The 14,575-nt window shown below is 44.0% G+C and overlaps 1 protein-coding gene across 2 annotated transcripts in view; it reads left to right on the forward strand.

Moving 5' to 3' along the window:
* Positions 1-14,575, forward strand: part of Esrrg (estrogen related receptor gamma) — a 613,611-nt gene that overhangs the window by 18,144 nt on the left and 580,892 nt on the right. The window lies entirely within an intron of this gene.

Consider the following 14,575-nt stretch of genomic DNA (forward strand, 5'->3'; position numbering starts at 1 on the left):
AAAGTACTTAGCGGTATTGTAAATTATGTGTTCTTTTGTACGTGTGTTTATCAGTAGAGGTGTATGTATGTGTGTGTACTTGTGTGTGAGGGTGAAGGGACACATGTACACATGTGTTTGTAGAAGCTAGAGGTCATCGCCAGGTGTTGTTCCTCGACGGCTGTTCATTTATTTCTCTGGGACAGTCTCTGGCTGAGACCTGGGAATCACAGGTCAGATGAGCCTCGCTGGCATGGAGACTCATGCATCTGTCTGCCTGTGCCTGCCCAGGGTCAGCTTACGAGTGCAGCCACGATGCCTGGTTTTCCAAAGAATGTTCTGGAGATGAAACTCAGGTCTTCAAGCTCGCTCAGACAGAGCTCACCAGTTAAACTGTTGTCCCCTACCCCCAACCCCCCAGTGTTTGTCAAGCGTTCAGTGTCAGTTTTCTGGTCAAGGAATAGAAGCTTACAGGCTTATTCTTCAGCCCCCAAGTGCTGGAACCAAATTCTCTAACAGTGGTTTCTTGCCAAGTCCATACCCTCCACAGTCTGCCTGGCTGACGGTCAGAGAGGAGGACAGGGGTACCCCAGTGAAGGAGGAATATAAGCAGCCAGGGACTCCGAGCCTCTACGCTCCTCTCCCCCTGCCTTTATAAGCACAGGGTGTTTGAGCCTCACTAGCATGACTGTTTGCTGCCCCTCTCCAGACTGTCAGACTGGGAGCAGAAAACATTGGAGTTAGACTTCAGGAAACATTTGAACAGTGTGAGTATTAGAACCTGAGGGGTGATGGAGGAGACAGCTTTCCTTCCCCACAGCTTCCTAATACATGATGTCATCTGCACGTTAGTATGCTATATTTCAAGTGGGCGTCCCATCTAGCTCTTGGATGAGACCTTGTCTGTGTGTCTGATAGATGCTGCCGAGCCTTAAACACATTGAGAGCCCCCTGGATTATTATTAGTTTGGTCTGAATTAGTAGAAAATTGTTACACCGTATCTGGGACTTGGCCAGCGTGATGACATCCAGAGTTAGGAGCTGCCAGCAATCACTATTATCCTCCGTGATGGCTTTATGGCTTTATACGTTCCTCTCAGGATAATTAAGATATTTATATCCATAAAATGGAAAAAGTACCTACCTTAATCTATTTTATCTGTAATGTCTACATAGAATCCAGACATTTTAGCAGGCTGAGTAAGGTTTCAGGATCTTAGGGAGAGAAGCATATTAATAAATCTTTCATTCATGTATATAAAAGTTGCCATTGAGAAAATCCTTCAAAACTACTGTTCTATGGGTTGGAAGTGAGCTCGCTGCCAAGTTGCCCATTCGTCAGCTGTATATTAGAAGTAGTCTGCTGTAAAGTCATTTCATTTCATTCATTCATTCATTCATTCACTTATTCATTTATCTTCTTTATATTGAATATGGATTTTGGATTCAGGATGTTAGAGAGACAAAAATCTTTGGCCTCATGAGTCTATGTGATAGCTGAAGAGCCATTGTATAGAATATATATGGTGGGCCGGGAGGTGGTGGCGCACGCCTTTAATCCCAGCACTGGGGAGGCAGAGGCAGGAGGATCTCTGGGAGTTCAAGGCCAGCCTGGTCTACAAGAGCTAGTTCCAGGACAGGCACCAAAGCTACAGAGAAACCCTGTCTCGAAAAACAAAAAAAAAACAAAAAAAAAAAAGAAAGAAAGAAAGAAAAAGAAAGAATATATATGGTGATGGTGTAGTTTATGGACAAAATAAAGGGGCAGGAGTGGGGCCCTGGGCTGCTCAGAGGATGAGCAGCTCTGAGGGAGTGACCTTTGAATGCAGGCCAGCTGGACCTACGAAAGCTAACTGTAGGTGTCCGAGGAGGCTAACTGTAGGTGTCCGAGGAAGCTAGTGGGGAGAAAACCGCATGCCTACTGTGTTTGAATAAGAAAGCAGAGCAGAATCACAGGAGCAGCCCAGCAAGCTTAGGAGAAGAACCGAGAGGTGGATGGTGGGGGAGTGTTTGGAGATGTAGGGTTCTACAGATCAGAGTGTAGGGCATATAACGTCTCATCCCCTCAAGCCAGGAGTGTGGTGGCACATAGGAAGGAGGTACACACGGGTGGGGATATTCATGCTGGCACTTATTAGTCATCAATCCCGCAGTGTCACTCGATGCTCTGGACTCCCACAGATGCCATTTCCCCTAGCAGCCATGTCCAAGCAGTGGTCCTGAGGCCACAGGCACTCCAGGATAGATATGAGCATGACACCAAGGCAATTTGTGAACTAAAATATTGCGTGATTTCTTTCTGTGGTTAGGACACGACCCTTTCAGATGGCGGTGTAGCCTGGTGTAAAAAGGTTACGCATGCCTTTTTATAAGGTTGAGTCTGGCAGAGGGCCACACACACTTAACAACTTCAACATTTTAGGACATGCAGATATAGTGACAGAAATGCCCCATTTTCTGTGGGACTCTTTTTTTTTTTATTTTTGTAACTCTGGGAGGAGATATGAGATATCCCTTTTCCAGGGTCCCAATAAAATCAAAGTTTGGCCAAACATTAGTTCAGCAACTCTACCCCTGCATGTAGAGAAAGTGCTAATTTTAACATGACTAGTAGAATCCTGGCTCCAGAGGAAACTGGGGTTAATCCTAGCCCAGGCTTCCTAGCACCCTGCTCTGAAGCCGGCTAGGATGGCAACGTTGTGAGACCAACTGTACTTACTTGGGAATTACGATCAGTAGCTGGGGGTCAGTTGTTCGGAGCTGAAACTGCCCTGTTGTTCTCAACAGCCTTTTGTCCAGTTAATTTACTGAGCAGCAAAGCAAGAGGCTCCTGCTTGCAGGGTCATAAGTGGACAGAGAACTCAGCAAACAGCTAGTTTGCCTTTCTGTCCCAGCTTTCAAATACTCAGAAACATTTCCCAAATAGTCTACACATGGCACCTGTTTATTTTATAATCCATAAAAAACAACTCATTACTGGAGACCTGGCCGTTTTTTAACTGCAGCTTGGTTTCTCCAAAGGATGCAGATCATGTCCTCTAGGGACGGCCTCTTCCTGGTTGGATGGCTCTGATTCAGTCTCTCTTATCTTCCCGCAATATCTTTAATGACACACAGTCAGCAAGAGCCGGAGTGGCGACTTAGCTTCTTTCAGTCGTGTTCGGCCTGTTGCACATATTCTATAAACATTTGTTCAGTCAGACTTGAATTAGGCTGTGCCGTGTTCAAACTCCCTGCAAGCAAAGTATATGTCTCCCATCTGGATAGATCCTCGCCGAGGCTTTCACTTCTCCCTGGATCAATGTGTTGGCCCTTCCAGTGCACAAGCCAGCAGCCCGGGGCCTCCACTTCCTTTAGCCCTGTACCCCCAAGGCTTCACATCATAGCTAGGGGACCCTGTGACAACAATGGAGCAGAGGGGAGGGAAGGGAAACTGTGGTTGGCATGTAAAATGAACAAAAAAAGAAAACAAGGAAAACAAAACAAACAAGCCAAAAAGTTTGATTTCACCCCAATTTATCCTGGAGAACTAGGGAGTTCATTGGGCTTCGAGATATATTCGGAACAAACGCTGAGTTAGTTACCAGGGATGTTGCCTGTCTCCTGGCTACTGTCTCCTGAAATGCAAGAGCTCCTGCTTTGTGGTAAACGGAGGGCATTGGAGTAACTAAACACCCTGATCCAGGATGACTCATGTTTCCTGCCTTGCCCCCTGCAGCATGCCAGCGTATGAAGACTTGCTTGCTAACCAGCTGGTTCTGCCTTCCACTACCATGCTAAGCACCTCTGAAGGCTGCTGATGCTAGGACAAAATTTACACTTCTTCCTCAGCCTTAGCTTTTATCGTTATTGACTTACTCATCTAGGGAAGTAGCAGGACCACCCCGTATAGAACAAGGAAATACTCTACATCTGCGTGGTGAATCTTAGGAATGGATAGTATTATGGATGCAGCATGGTTTAGAGATGGTTTGAGTATGTCCCTTAAGATTCACTGGTAGGGACCTATCCAGATGTTCTAAGCTTGAACAGGAATAGCATAACTGTTCCCTCTCTACATCTCTCCAGCCTTAAGAAGACGTGACAGGATAGTACCAGAAAAAACAACTCAGAAGGATTTCCTTCTCTCTGGTCCAAACCCTTAAAGGGAAGAGTAGCAGACAGTGATAATCCCACCATTTGATAAAAGATCACTTTCAAAACCAAACAATATTCAAGGTCCCCAACTTGCTTTTTATTGTGACAATGGCTTAAAGTTCAGGATTTTATTATTCAAATCAAGTTCATTGGGTATGGGGGGACCACACCTGTAAGCCCAGCAGGTGTGGAAGCTGAGGCAAGAGGATAGTTGGGAGTCAGTAGTAGGCCACCGGAATGGGAGTGAGAACCTGTCTCAGGAAACCCCACCCCAAGTAAACAAATAATAAAGAGTGGAACAAACCCACAAATGAAGTTCAGATACCAAGTTCAGATATGCATGGAGATTCCTGGGAGCTGTTTGTTTGCTCAATAGAGATCATGGGAAAGCCCTAGTATTCTTAAAGTAGTTATGCTGGAACAAGGAGTGTTAGCCTTGACCAAAAGGGATGGCAGTACAAAATACAGAAGCTCAGATGTAGCCGAGAGGCCATGGGCAGAAATCACAATACAAACCTGGGCTGTGTTCCTCGTAGCCAGCTGATTAAACAATAGAGCCAAGCATCAGAGAGAAAGAGAACCATCCTGGGGTAGCAGGAACAGACCCTAACCACAGAACAGCAACACATCACGAGCTTGCTTCAGAATATGGACCAGCAGCTACTCTGGCCTCCCATCTTCTGGTCAGTCAGGTGTGTTACTTCTGTCACCATAGATTGGTGGGTGGCAGACAATCTGTCTTGAAAGCACACCCGACTCTGTCTGCCAACCCCACCTGAAGCTACTGTGGAGGAGCACACCTCAGATGTCAGCAAGGCGTCTTTGGGGCAGATTGTGAAGTGCAGAGTGGAAACCTTCTGTGGGGTCATAACCTTCCATCTCTCCAAAGCCTCAGCCTAGGCAGGATTTTATCTTCATCTTGAGGTCCTTAGCTGCGTGGTAATTGGAGAACACTTTCTGAGAGGTTGGAGAGAAAGTTTACATCCTTACGAGTTCCCTAGGTTTTACATAAATCTTCCCCCTCTCTCAGTTCAGACCCACCACACCCAGCCTTAAGCAGTCTTCTCTTGGATGCACCCTTCTCTTTCTGAGTTTTATCATTTGTGGAGCACTTTGCAGCATTCTGCTAGGGGTTGTGATCACACCCAGTCTTTTCTGCCTTCCACGGGGCACCACCCGAGCTTTCCACTGCTGATTGTTCTGTCTGTATTTAACTGAAGGGCTCCTTTCTTCAGCCCCACCTTCCCTATGCTATCTCTTCTCTCTTCCCTTCGAATTCTTACTTCCTCCCCTTCAAATTCTTACTTAATGCTCTTCCTGCTTTTACTAATCGTCTGTCTGAGGCCCTGAGAGCTAGTGTCTAGCACTTGGTCACAAAGCCAGTGCCCCATGTGTTGGAATTTCATGACAGAATGCTGTTTTGTAAAACCCTTTCTCTAGCTACATACAACCAAATGAAAACCACCTCAACCCTGCGTAACTTAAAGATGCCACTCAGTTCTTTCTCTGGGTCTCCTCTGCAGTTGTAGCAGATAGATGTTGGCTAGGTAGGACTGTGGATACAGTTACATCCGAAGGCCTGAACAGGCAAAAGTCCAAATGGGTCACTTACACGGCTAGCAGTTGATGTTGGCTGTTGGCTGGGAATGCCGGAGGGGCTGTTGACCCAAGGCCCTGAGTTAGGCACGGACTTTGCACAACATGCTGGCTGTTCTCCAGGAGGGACAGTCTAGAAAGAATATTTCAAGAGACCTGGGTAGTTTCTAATGAGTTTTCCTTAGAAGCTCCAGAACATTGCTTTGACTGGATCCTAATAACTCACAATCAGTAGATGAAGATACCGTGTTCTTTATTTTTAATAGTTTATTCTTTAACTATTTCATAATCTAGACAGTATATCTTGGTTATATCCACATCCACACAGCCCCAGGACCACAGCCCCCCACATCCACTTTCTTATATGTGATTCTGAGATGGAGATCGGAACTCAGTCCTCATGCTTGGGTTGCAAACCATTGGTTGACAGAAACCCTGCCTCACTCTGTAGGCATTGTCTATGCGAGAAAAGCTGCATACATTTTGTCGTCCTCTTTGATTTTCCACAGTAATAGTTATAGCCTCACAAAAATACCCTGCCCTCAAGGAGGTATTGGTTACATGAGAGGAGAGCCCAGAGCTAAAAATTAGGAAGGGCTTCTATAGGGCTCTTTGGTTCTAGGCAAGAGTCAAAAGGAATTTTAATCCATTGAAAAACTCTTCTTTTTTTTGAGATAGCATGTTGTCCTGTAGCTCAGGGTAACTTTGAAATCTTAATCCTCTTTATCCTTTACTTTATCCAAATGAGATTATTGGTTTGTGCCACCATGCCCAGCCTCAGCCCACAAAAAAACAAAAATCTTGCAAAAAAAAAAAAAAAAAAAAGCCTATTGTCCTGAAAAGCATTTAAAGTTTATGAAATCTTGCAAACCTTCTCAACACAGCTTTTCCTTTGGAGCTTTCTTATTGCTTCCAGAGATTCGGTGCCACGTAGGTGTGTCTGACCCATAGCCTGTGGACAGAATGTACTCTCAGATAGCTCCAAATAGGGCCTGACACAAAATCCTAAACTTACTTAAAACATAAAAAATTTTAAAAGGCATTTTTAATTTTTCTTTCTTTTTTTTTCTTTTTCTTTTGGTAACTCAGTTGCATGATTCTTGAGTATGAGCTTTGTTGTTAGCATCTACTGCAAGGTCGAAATGGTAGGTGTGTAGGGTTTAAAGTTGTGCGAATCGCTGTCACAGGGATCTGTTTGTTGACTTCAGCCAGGCTGTGTGTCTTATTTTGTAGTCTCCAGCAGGGCTCACTGACCTTTTAACTGTGGTGCATCAGAGTCCTGACCTTTTAGGAGCTGGGGAGGTTGCTCCATTGGTAAAGGCTTGCTGTGCAAGATAAAGGACCTAAGCTACATCCTCAGCATCTGTGCTTTTAAAAGTCAAGTGTAGCCCAGTGTACCTATAATCCCAGTTCTGGTGAAGGGGGTGGCAGGGGAATCCTGGGGCTTGTTAGCTAGCCAGTCTAGCCCAATAAGTGAAGTCAGTGAATGGCTCTGTCTCAAAAATTAATATGGAAAGCAATTAAGGAATACACCCGCTGTGGCCCTCGATTCTTAGTTGCTTTGCTATTTTGATAAGACACCAAGGCCACCTATAAAAGAAAGAGTTTATTTGAGGCTTGCAGTTTCAGAGGGTTAGAGTCCATGATGATCATGTCAGAGAGCATGGCAGCAGGCAGGCAAGGGACTGGAGCAGAAGCTAAGAACTTACTTTTTAATCCATAAGCACATGAGGGAGAGAGCTAACTGGAAATGGCATGGGCTTTTGAAGCCTCAAAGCTCACCCCTGGTGACACACCTTCTCAAATAAGACCACACCTTCTAATCCTTCCCAAACAGTTCCACCAACTGGGGACCAAGTATTCAGATATATGAGTCTATGGAGACCATTCTTACTCAAATCACTACAACCACTGACCTTTACACATACACACAAACATATATAACACAACCACAGTTGGACACACATACACACAAATCATGGTGTTTTGTTGAGCGTGATTGTAATCATAGTGTTGCAGCAGATTCAGCTACACACCTGGTAGAGATGATTAGCCATGGGTCTTTATCTTCTTGAGCTGTGTGTTGGAGAGGGTGGTGAGAGCAGACCAGAGCAATCTCTCATAGCTGTTGACAGTCTCTTGACATCTTGGCTACAGGACCTCAGTAATATACCCCTACACTTCTCAAATGGGGACCTGCTCCTGGGTCATTTTGTCATATGACTACACACTTGGAACAAAACACTAGCGTGTTAGGCTTCTTCTGGGATGACTGGGCACTTGCCTTTGAACTCTGAGTGGCATTCATGCACATTCACGGAAAAGTTGGATACAGGGGTGACTTCAACTGGCAGACATCAAAAGGTAGGGTGAAATTCAAGATCAGATGGATGCCATGGTCTAGAAGGAGAGAAAATCACAGTGTCAATCAAATCAGTGATTCCTCATGATCATCAGCATGAGAAGACAGGAGCTTGACAGAGGTGAACATGAACATGGGGCAAGTCCACCTTCTGGTGTTTTTTATTCTCTTTCTTCCATGTTTGAAAGCTTTCATTGTAGAGGCCTTTCACCTCCTTGGTGGGGCTGCCTGGGTTCCCTGGGTAGTTCATTTTATGTTTCTAAAAATCTTTTGTTTGGTAGTCCCCACCCTTACCCCTGTTTCCTCTCCTGGAAAGTTATTAGTTGTGGATGAAAAGGCTGCTCATTTCTCTGTTCTTGAAGTAGGATTTCACTGTAGCCCAGGCTGGTCTTGAACTCCCAGCCATCTCCCTGTCTCAATTTCTTGAATACCAGGAATATAGAGCTATGTCACCTCTACTGGTTTCTGATTTCTCAACATTGATTTTTTGCCATGTTTTATGGCTAATGGTGTTTAGCAAATCCAAGAGCCTTCTGGTGGCATCTTTAGGTTTTTAAACATGCACATTCACAGAGGCTAACACTGCATTTTCTCTGTTTGGTGGAATGGCAACTATGCAAAAGCAGAATCTGGATGATTGGCAGAGGATAAAGACCAATAAGAGGAGGGTGGAGTAAGGTAACATAGAGTAATAAAGAGCAAAGAACTGTGATGTATTTATATAAAATAGAAAAATTAATAAAAAGAGACAAACAGGCAATTTGTAGGGATTTTCTTAGCATTGGTTTCAGCTTACTCTGATTGACTGACAAAGAGTGATGTGCAGGGAGAAATTCTAAGTCTGTGTTTGCTACATGTACAAAAGGGCATCATGATTGATTAGCAATCATGACATGGATCTCAAGACTGGGTGGGTCTGGCATTCATGGACAGTGCACACACTGCTTGTGGCCCAACTGACAAAGGGGAGTATAGACAGAAGTTTCTGTCCCACCTGGTCTTTCAGCCACACACAGAGGTTTATACTAACTACAAACCGTTTGGTCTCTTAGCTCAGGCTTATTACTAATGAGCTCTTACAACTTAAATCAACCCATATTTCTTACCTATGTTTAGCCACATGGCTTGGTATCTTTTCTAAGTAAGGCATTCTTATCTTGCTTCCACTGCATCTTTTTTTTTCTACCTTTGCCTTCCCAGAGTTCTCCTAGCCTGGTTGCCCCGCCTTTACTTCCTATCTGACTACTGGCTAATTAGCGTTTTATTAAACAAACACAAGTGACAAATCTTTCCAGTATACAAAAGCATTATCCCACAGCAGTGGAGGCTGACCTGGACTTCAAGATGAGACCTGCAAAAAGCTAATAAAGTGGTTGAAAAGTAAAAACCACTCAAGGGAGATGACTTTCTCCTTACAGAGGTCAGGTATTACCATCGTTAACTCTATTAAGAATTTATGAGTTAAAATATGAGCAGGGGTTGTGGAGACAGCACAGGTGATAAAGTGCTTGCTGTGCGAGTGTGAGGACCCGGGTTCAATCCCCAGCGTTCACCTTAGTGACCTACCCCTACTTAGCAAAGGTCAACCCTCGTGAGGTGAGCTAGTACCCCAGGACTGGGGAGGCAGGTAGAATCTTGGGCTTGCTGGCGTTTGACTAGCCTAACTGTTGAGGTGTGGAGTGTAGTAAGAGGGCTTGTCTGAAAAATAAAGGTAGACAGCTCCAGGGAAGCAACATCCAAAGTCCAAATCTGTCCTCCACGTACAAGTGTATATGCCCCCCGTAGAGCTGTCTCTGTGCCCCGTCCCTCTCCTTGAGCACATATAGAAAGTAGAAGAAAAAGCAGGGAAAGTTAATGAGGGAAAAACTGCATAGTCCTGAGTAGCAGTTTGGCCCATTTGTTTGTGGTTTCGTAAGTTATGGAGAGAACTGGGTTTTTTTTTTTTTAAATAGCAGTAACATCATCAGAATCAGAGAGTGCATGCTTTAAATACAGTTCATCTCAAATGGCCCACTCTGTTTATGAAGATTTTTATCTATATATACACATAAATATGTACATATAAATTTTCACAGCCAAAGGGAAAGGTTGTATATTATGGCATGAACTTATATTTTTTTGGCTCTGACTCAGCAGCCATAAAAATCTAACTATTTCCAAGCACCAGGGAGATGGGAAACACTCTTCCTAACACCCTAAAATAATTGTGTGGAGGCCAATCCAGTGGCCCCTGTGCATAAGTAGCTCAGATTGAATTTTAGGAGAGTTTTTCATACATCCTAGTATTAACTTTGGGGCATAGAAATGGACCATATATCTAATAGGCAACGTCCCTGTGAACTTTCAGGCCCAGCTACCTCCAATGAGATGTTCGTATATGCATTTAAATGCAACTCTTAAGAGGTGAAGTCCTTTTCTGTGTCTGTTGCCTAATGAAACAAACTTTCAAAACTAACCCCCAAGGGAATATCATCATTCTATGTATGTATAATGTTTAGCTACTAGGGAAAGGGGCATAAGGGGAAATCATGCAGGATGCCATCAAGAAGACATTGGCATTTGGTTCACCCATGAATAAATTATGGCTGAAGTTTGGATCCCTGTCTTGTCACAACTTATAAAAATTAATGTGGGCTCAACTTTTATCCAAGATAGAAAAGTCGGAGCCAGGCAGAGTCTTGTGACATTATAGAGGGGTAGCTCACCAAATGTTCTCAGAAAGGGAATCAATACTGCTATTGGCTTGTTTTTATTTTTTCTGATGTAACATAACGGAGTGGCAAGTTTTACTAGGTTTTTTTTCCTTCCCAGTTTTCAGACTATGCCAGGCTGCTCCAATCAGCCAGAAGATATTAGGACCGCTTCAAATTCTGCGTTCTACTGAAATCCCTCTACTTAGTTAGCAGCTCAGAGCTGGCACATATGAAAGGATAGTCTGTTCACTAAGTTCAGATCAGTTAAAACTATATTACATATTACAGATTATTTTTTTAAATATAGGTAGGTGATAACAAAGGAAAATGGAAGGCCAAGTTTTAAACAATAATAGATATGGTAACAATCTAATATTAGACAAAATTATCAACATAAAGAATGTTCACAATGGGACATGCGTTAGCATGGAGTGATTCCAGGGCAGAATGGAGCTTGTCAATGCGATGGGCTTATGACAGAGGCAGAGTCATCCAGAGAAAGACAGGGTCTCCAGGGCCTGGGCATGGTGATGGCTACCTTTAATGCCAGTACTTGGGAGGCAGAGGCAGAAGGATCTGTGAGTTCTGAACCAACCTGTTCTCCATAGTGAGTCCCAGAAGAGGCAGAGCTGCATTGTGAGCCCGTCTCAAAGTGTCTCCCATGTTGGTGGAACTTCGGTCAGTTTGGGAGAGAGATGATCCCATCAAGGAATCAGCAAAGGGACGTTTGTTTTTCACATTCCTCTCTGGTTTAGCACAGCTTTTTAGAATCGGCTAATCTACAAGTTGTGAGTTCAAAGTCAGTCTGGGTGGAATACATGTGACCTTGTACCAACAAAACAAACTTCTTCATACTCAAAAGAAACTAACGGGCAAACAAAACAAACAAGAAAGAAAATGCAAATTTAAACCAAAAAAAAAAAAAAAACCCAAGGGCCAAATAAACCAACAGAGGAGTAGGTCTTTCTTCTTTCCTTATATCCAGATCCTGGAGTGGAGCCTCCTGGGTCCTCTACACCCGGCTTGGGTTACATGGAAGTTAAAAATGTGCAGGAATCACCTAGAAAAAGATTATGAGTTCTTAGCCTCTCTCTCTGTCTCTCTCTGTCTCTCTGTCTCTGTCTCTCTGTCTCTGTCTCTCTTACACACACACACACAGAGAGAGAGAGAGAGAGAGAGAGAGAGAGAGAGAGAGAGAGAGAGAGAGAGAGAAGGAAGCTGTTATGACTGTCAAACCCACTCAGTCAGTCATTTTCCTTTGGTAACAGCTCTCAAGGAGATCCCAGGGACCATTGCTTATACAAAAGAGGAATGTTTCTTGGTGACCATATCATGACTCTTAGCATTTCCCTCTAAGAGACCCAAAAGTCCCACAGCTAACAACTTCATGTTACTTGGAAACCACAGGCTAGAGAAAACCCCACCTGAGGGTGAGGTGGCTGATGACACAAGGCAGTGTTGGTTGACTGTTCCCAGGCATGTCCAAAGAGGGGAAATTAAGCAGGAAAATGATGTGCTGACTCTGTTACCATGGAGACAGTCTGGGGCTTCACAAAGAGTCAGCAAGTGGTAGGTGGTGGCTATGCCCTCCAGTCAGGAAATCTTGGTGAGACCATTTGGTAGTGTGATTTGGAAGAGCAAGCCAAGCTTAAGGCTTTAGAGAGGACTCATATAGAGGAGCAGCATTCAGAAGTTGGGGTTGGATACGAGGACATTCTACCTGAACCTGGGGAGATGAACAGCTCCAGGTCACACTGCATCCACCGCTCATAGCAAACAGCACTGGCCAGGGTCCACAAAGTCTGTACAGTAAGGAAATGCCTGCCTCGTGGAGTTAAAATACAGAGCCCAACCCATGCCTTATCCACACAGAGTGTAGCCCATCACGACGGAGCCCTTTCAGGTGTTTACTAGGATTGCACACGGTGACTTATTACGGAAACAAAGGGTTTCCCCAGCAGGAAACAGACGCGTGGTCATCACAAGACTGACTGGTGCAGGGAATATTTGGTGGTGACTTCGTTGGCCTAGGTAGTACCCCATAAAAGCCTGAACTGGGAAAGTGACAGTTCACCTTCTTGGAGTTGAATTTGTTCACCCCTTCAAATGGATTTTGGCATCATAGGCTTATGGTTAGAGTACGCTGTATTGCAAACCCAGCACATATAACAACAGCAATAATAATCATTTGATTTGGACTTATCATTAATGGGTATTGTTTTTTTCTTCTTCTTCTTGAGACAAAAGTAATACTACATAGCTCAGGCTGGCCTCAGTCTTGCAGTCCTCCTACCTCAACCTCCTCTGGGTGCTGGGTGTGACCCATCTTAATTATTCTTATTTAAAAACAGGATAGCATCAGAGTTGTAAGGTAGAGACCACAGCTCTAGGATGGGGGCAGCTGCAGTACTGACCCTTAGTACCCAGATGGCTTGGTGCCTAAGCCCTGCAAAGTTGGGTCAAATTTTGGTGGCTTGGTTTTTATATTTTTAAAGTGGAAATCACAATGGGGCTGAACAGTCACATGCACAAAGTAGTTGAGACATTTTTATGAAGCAATGTGTATTTAGTGCTTTGGTCTGGCATGTAGGAGTGCTCAATGTTCACTCTTCTCTCTTCTCCCTTCTCTCTCTCTCTCTCTCTCTCTCTCTCTTCTCTCTCTCTCTCTCTCTCTCTCTCTCTCTCTCTCTCTCTCTCTCTCACACACACACACACACACACACACACACACACACACACACACATACACAGAGCATGGAAACTGTTGTAAAGGTAGGTTTAACATGATTTTATATGAAATGAAGTGTGTGTATGTGCGTGAGTGCATGCATATGTGGTGGTCCAGGATGTACAATATAGCTGGAATGAAAATCCAAAATAAATTAGTTTTGGGGTTTGATGACTTTTTGATTATTGATGCCTTTAAGTAAGAGCTGCGGAGCTAGTGTAGTTAGAGAAGTTTATCCAGGAAGGTATTTCAATTCTTTACCTGGTCAATATGAAAAGTTGACAGGCTTCTATGCACTAATGTTAAGGGAAGATGTTGGAGTTTCGGATCTAGAAGTTGTGATTAAAACATTCAGGTGTGGTCCTATACACCTGCAGTCCCAGAATTTTGGAAATGGAGAAAGCAAGGCCGGTCTCAATAAATTGTTGCTATTATTTCTTCAAATAAATAAGCACTGTGGTTTGCACTATTCATCCTCTTAGTACAGAGACCAGAAAGGGGTCAGTACCCTTACTAGACACATTTCACTGGTGGGAGAAACTGAGGCACAGAATCTGTGGTGTATTTGTTCCAAGTCACTTAATTAATCAACAACCCAGGGTTTTAATTCAGTTTTTTTTTTTTCTGGAGATGACATTCATTACTCTTTAGCCTCCAAGGAATGGGTGGAAACCACTCGCCTGGCCTAGACCACACAGAAGAGAGGGAATGTGGGTATGCTTTTGGTTTGAACCACCCATTTTTTGTTTATGTTTTGTTTTTTACTCTCTCATTACCAACAGGCTCTTACTCGTTGAGCCAATGATGAGGACTCTTGTGAGTGAATAAATGGTAGGGGTCCAAACCTTGCTGTAGTTGACACCCCTTAAATCCTACCCTAGTAACAAGATGTTCTAGGCCACAGTTTGAAGTGAAAACCAGAAGAACCATTCAAACACAGACTTCCAGTTCCAGGCCCAACCCTCCTGTGTGTCCTTCAGGGCCCAGACCCTACTGTGTGTCCATCAGGGTTGTCCTGGCCCTCTGTGTCTTTAATGTGGAAGAGCATTTGACTGGAAGTCAGTTTTTGACCTACAATTA

This window comes from Microtus ochrogaster, chromosome 6, assembly GCF_000317375.1.
Source record: "Microtus ochrogaster isolate Prairie Vole_2 chromosome 6, MicOch1.0, whole genome shotgun sequence".
Lineage (NCBI taxonomy): Eukaryota > Metazoa > Chordata > Mammalia > Rodentia > Cricetidae > Microtus > Microtus ochrogaster.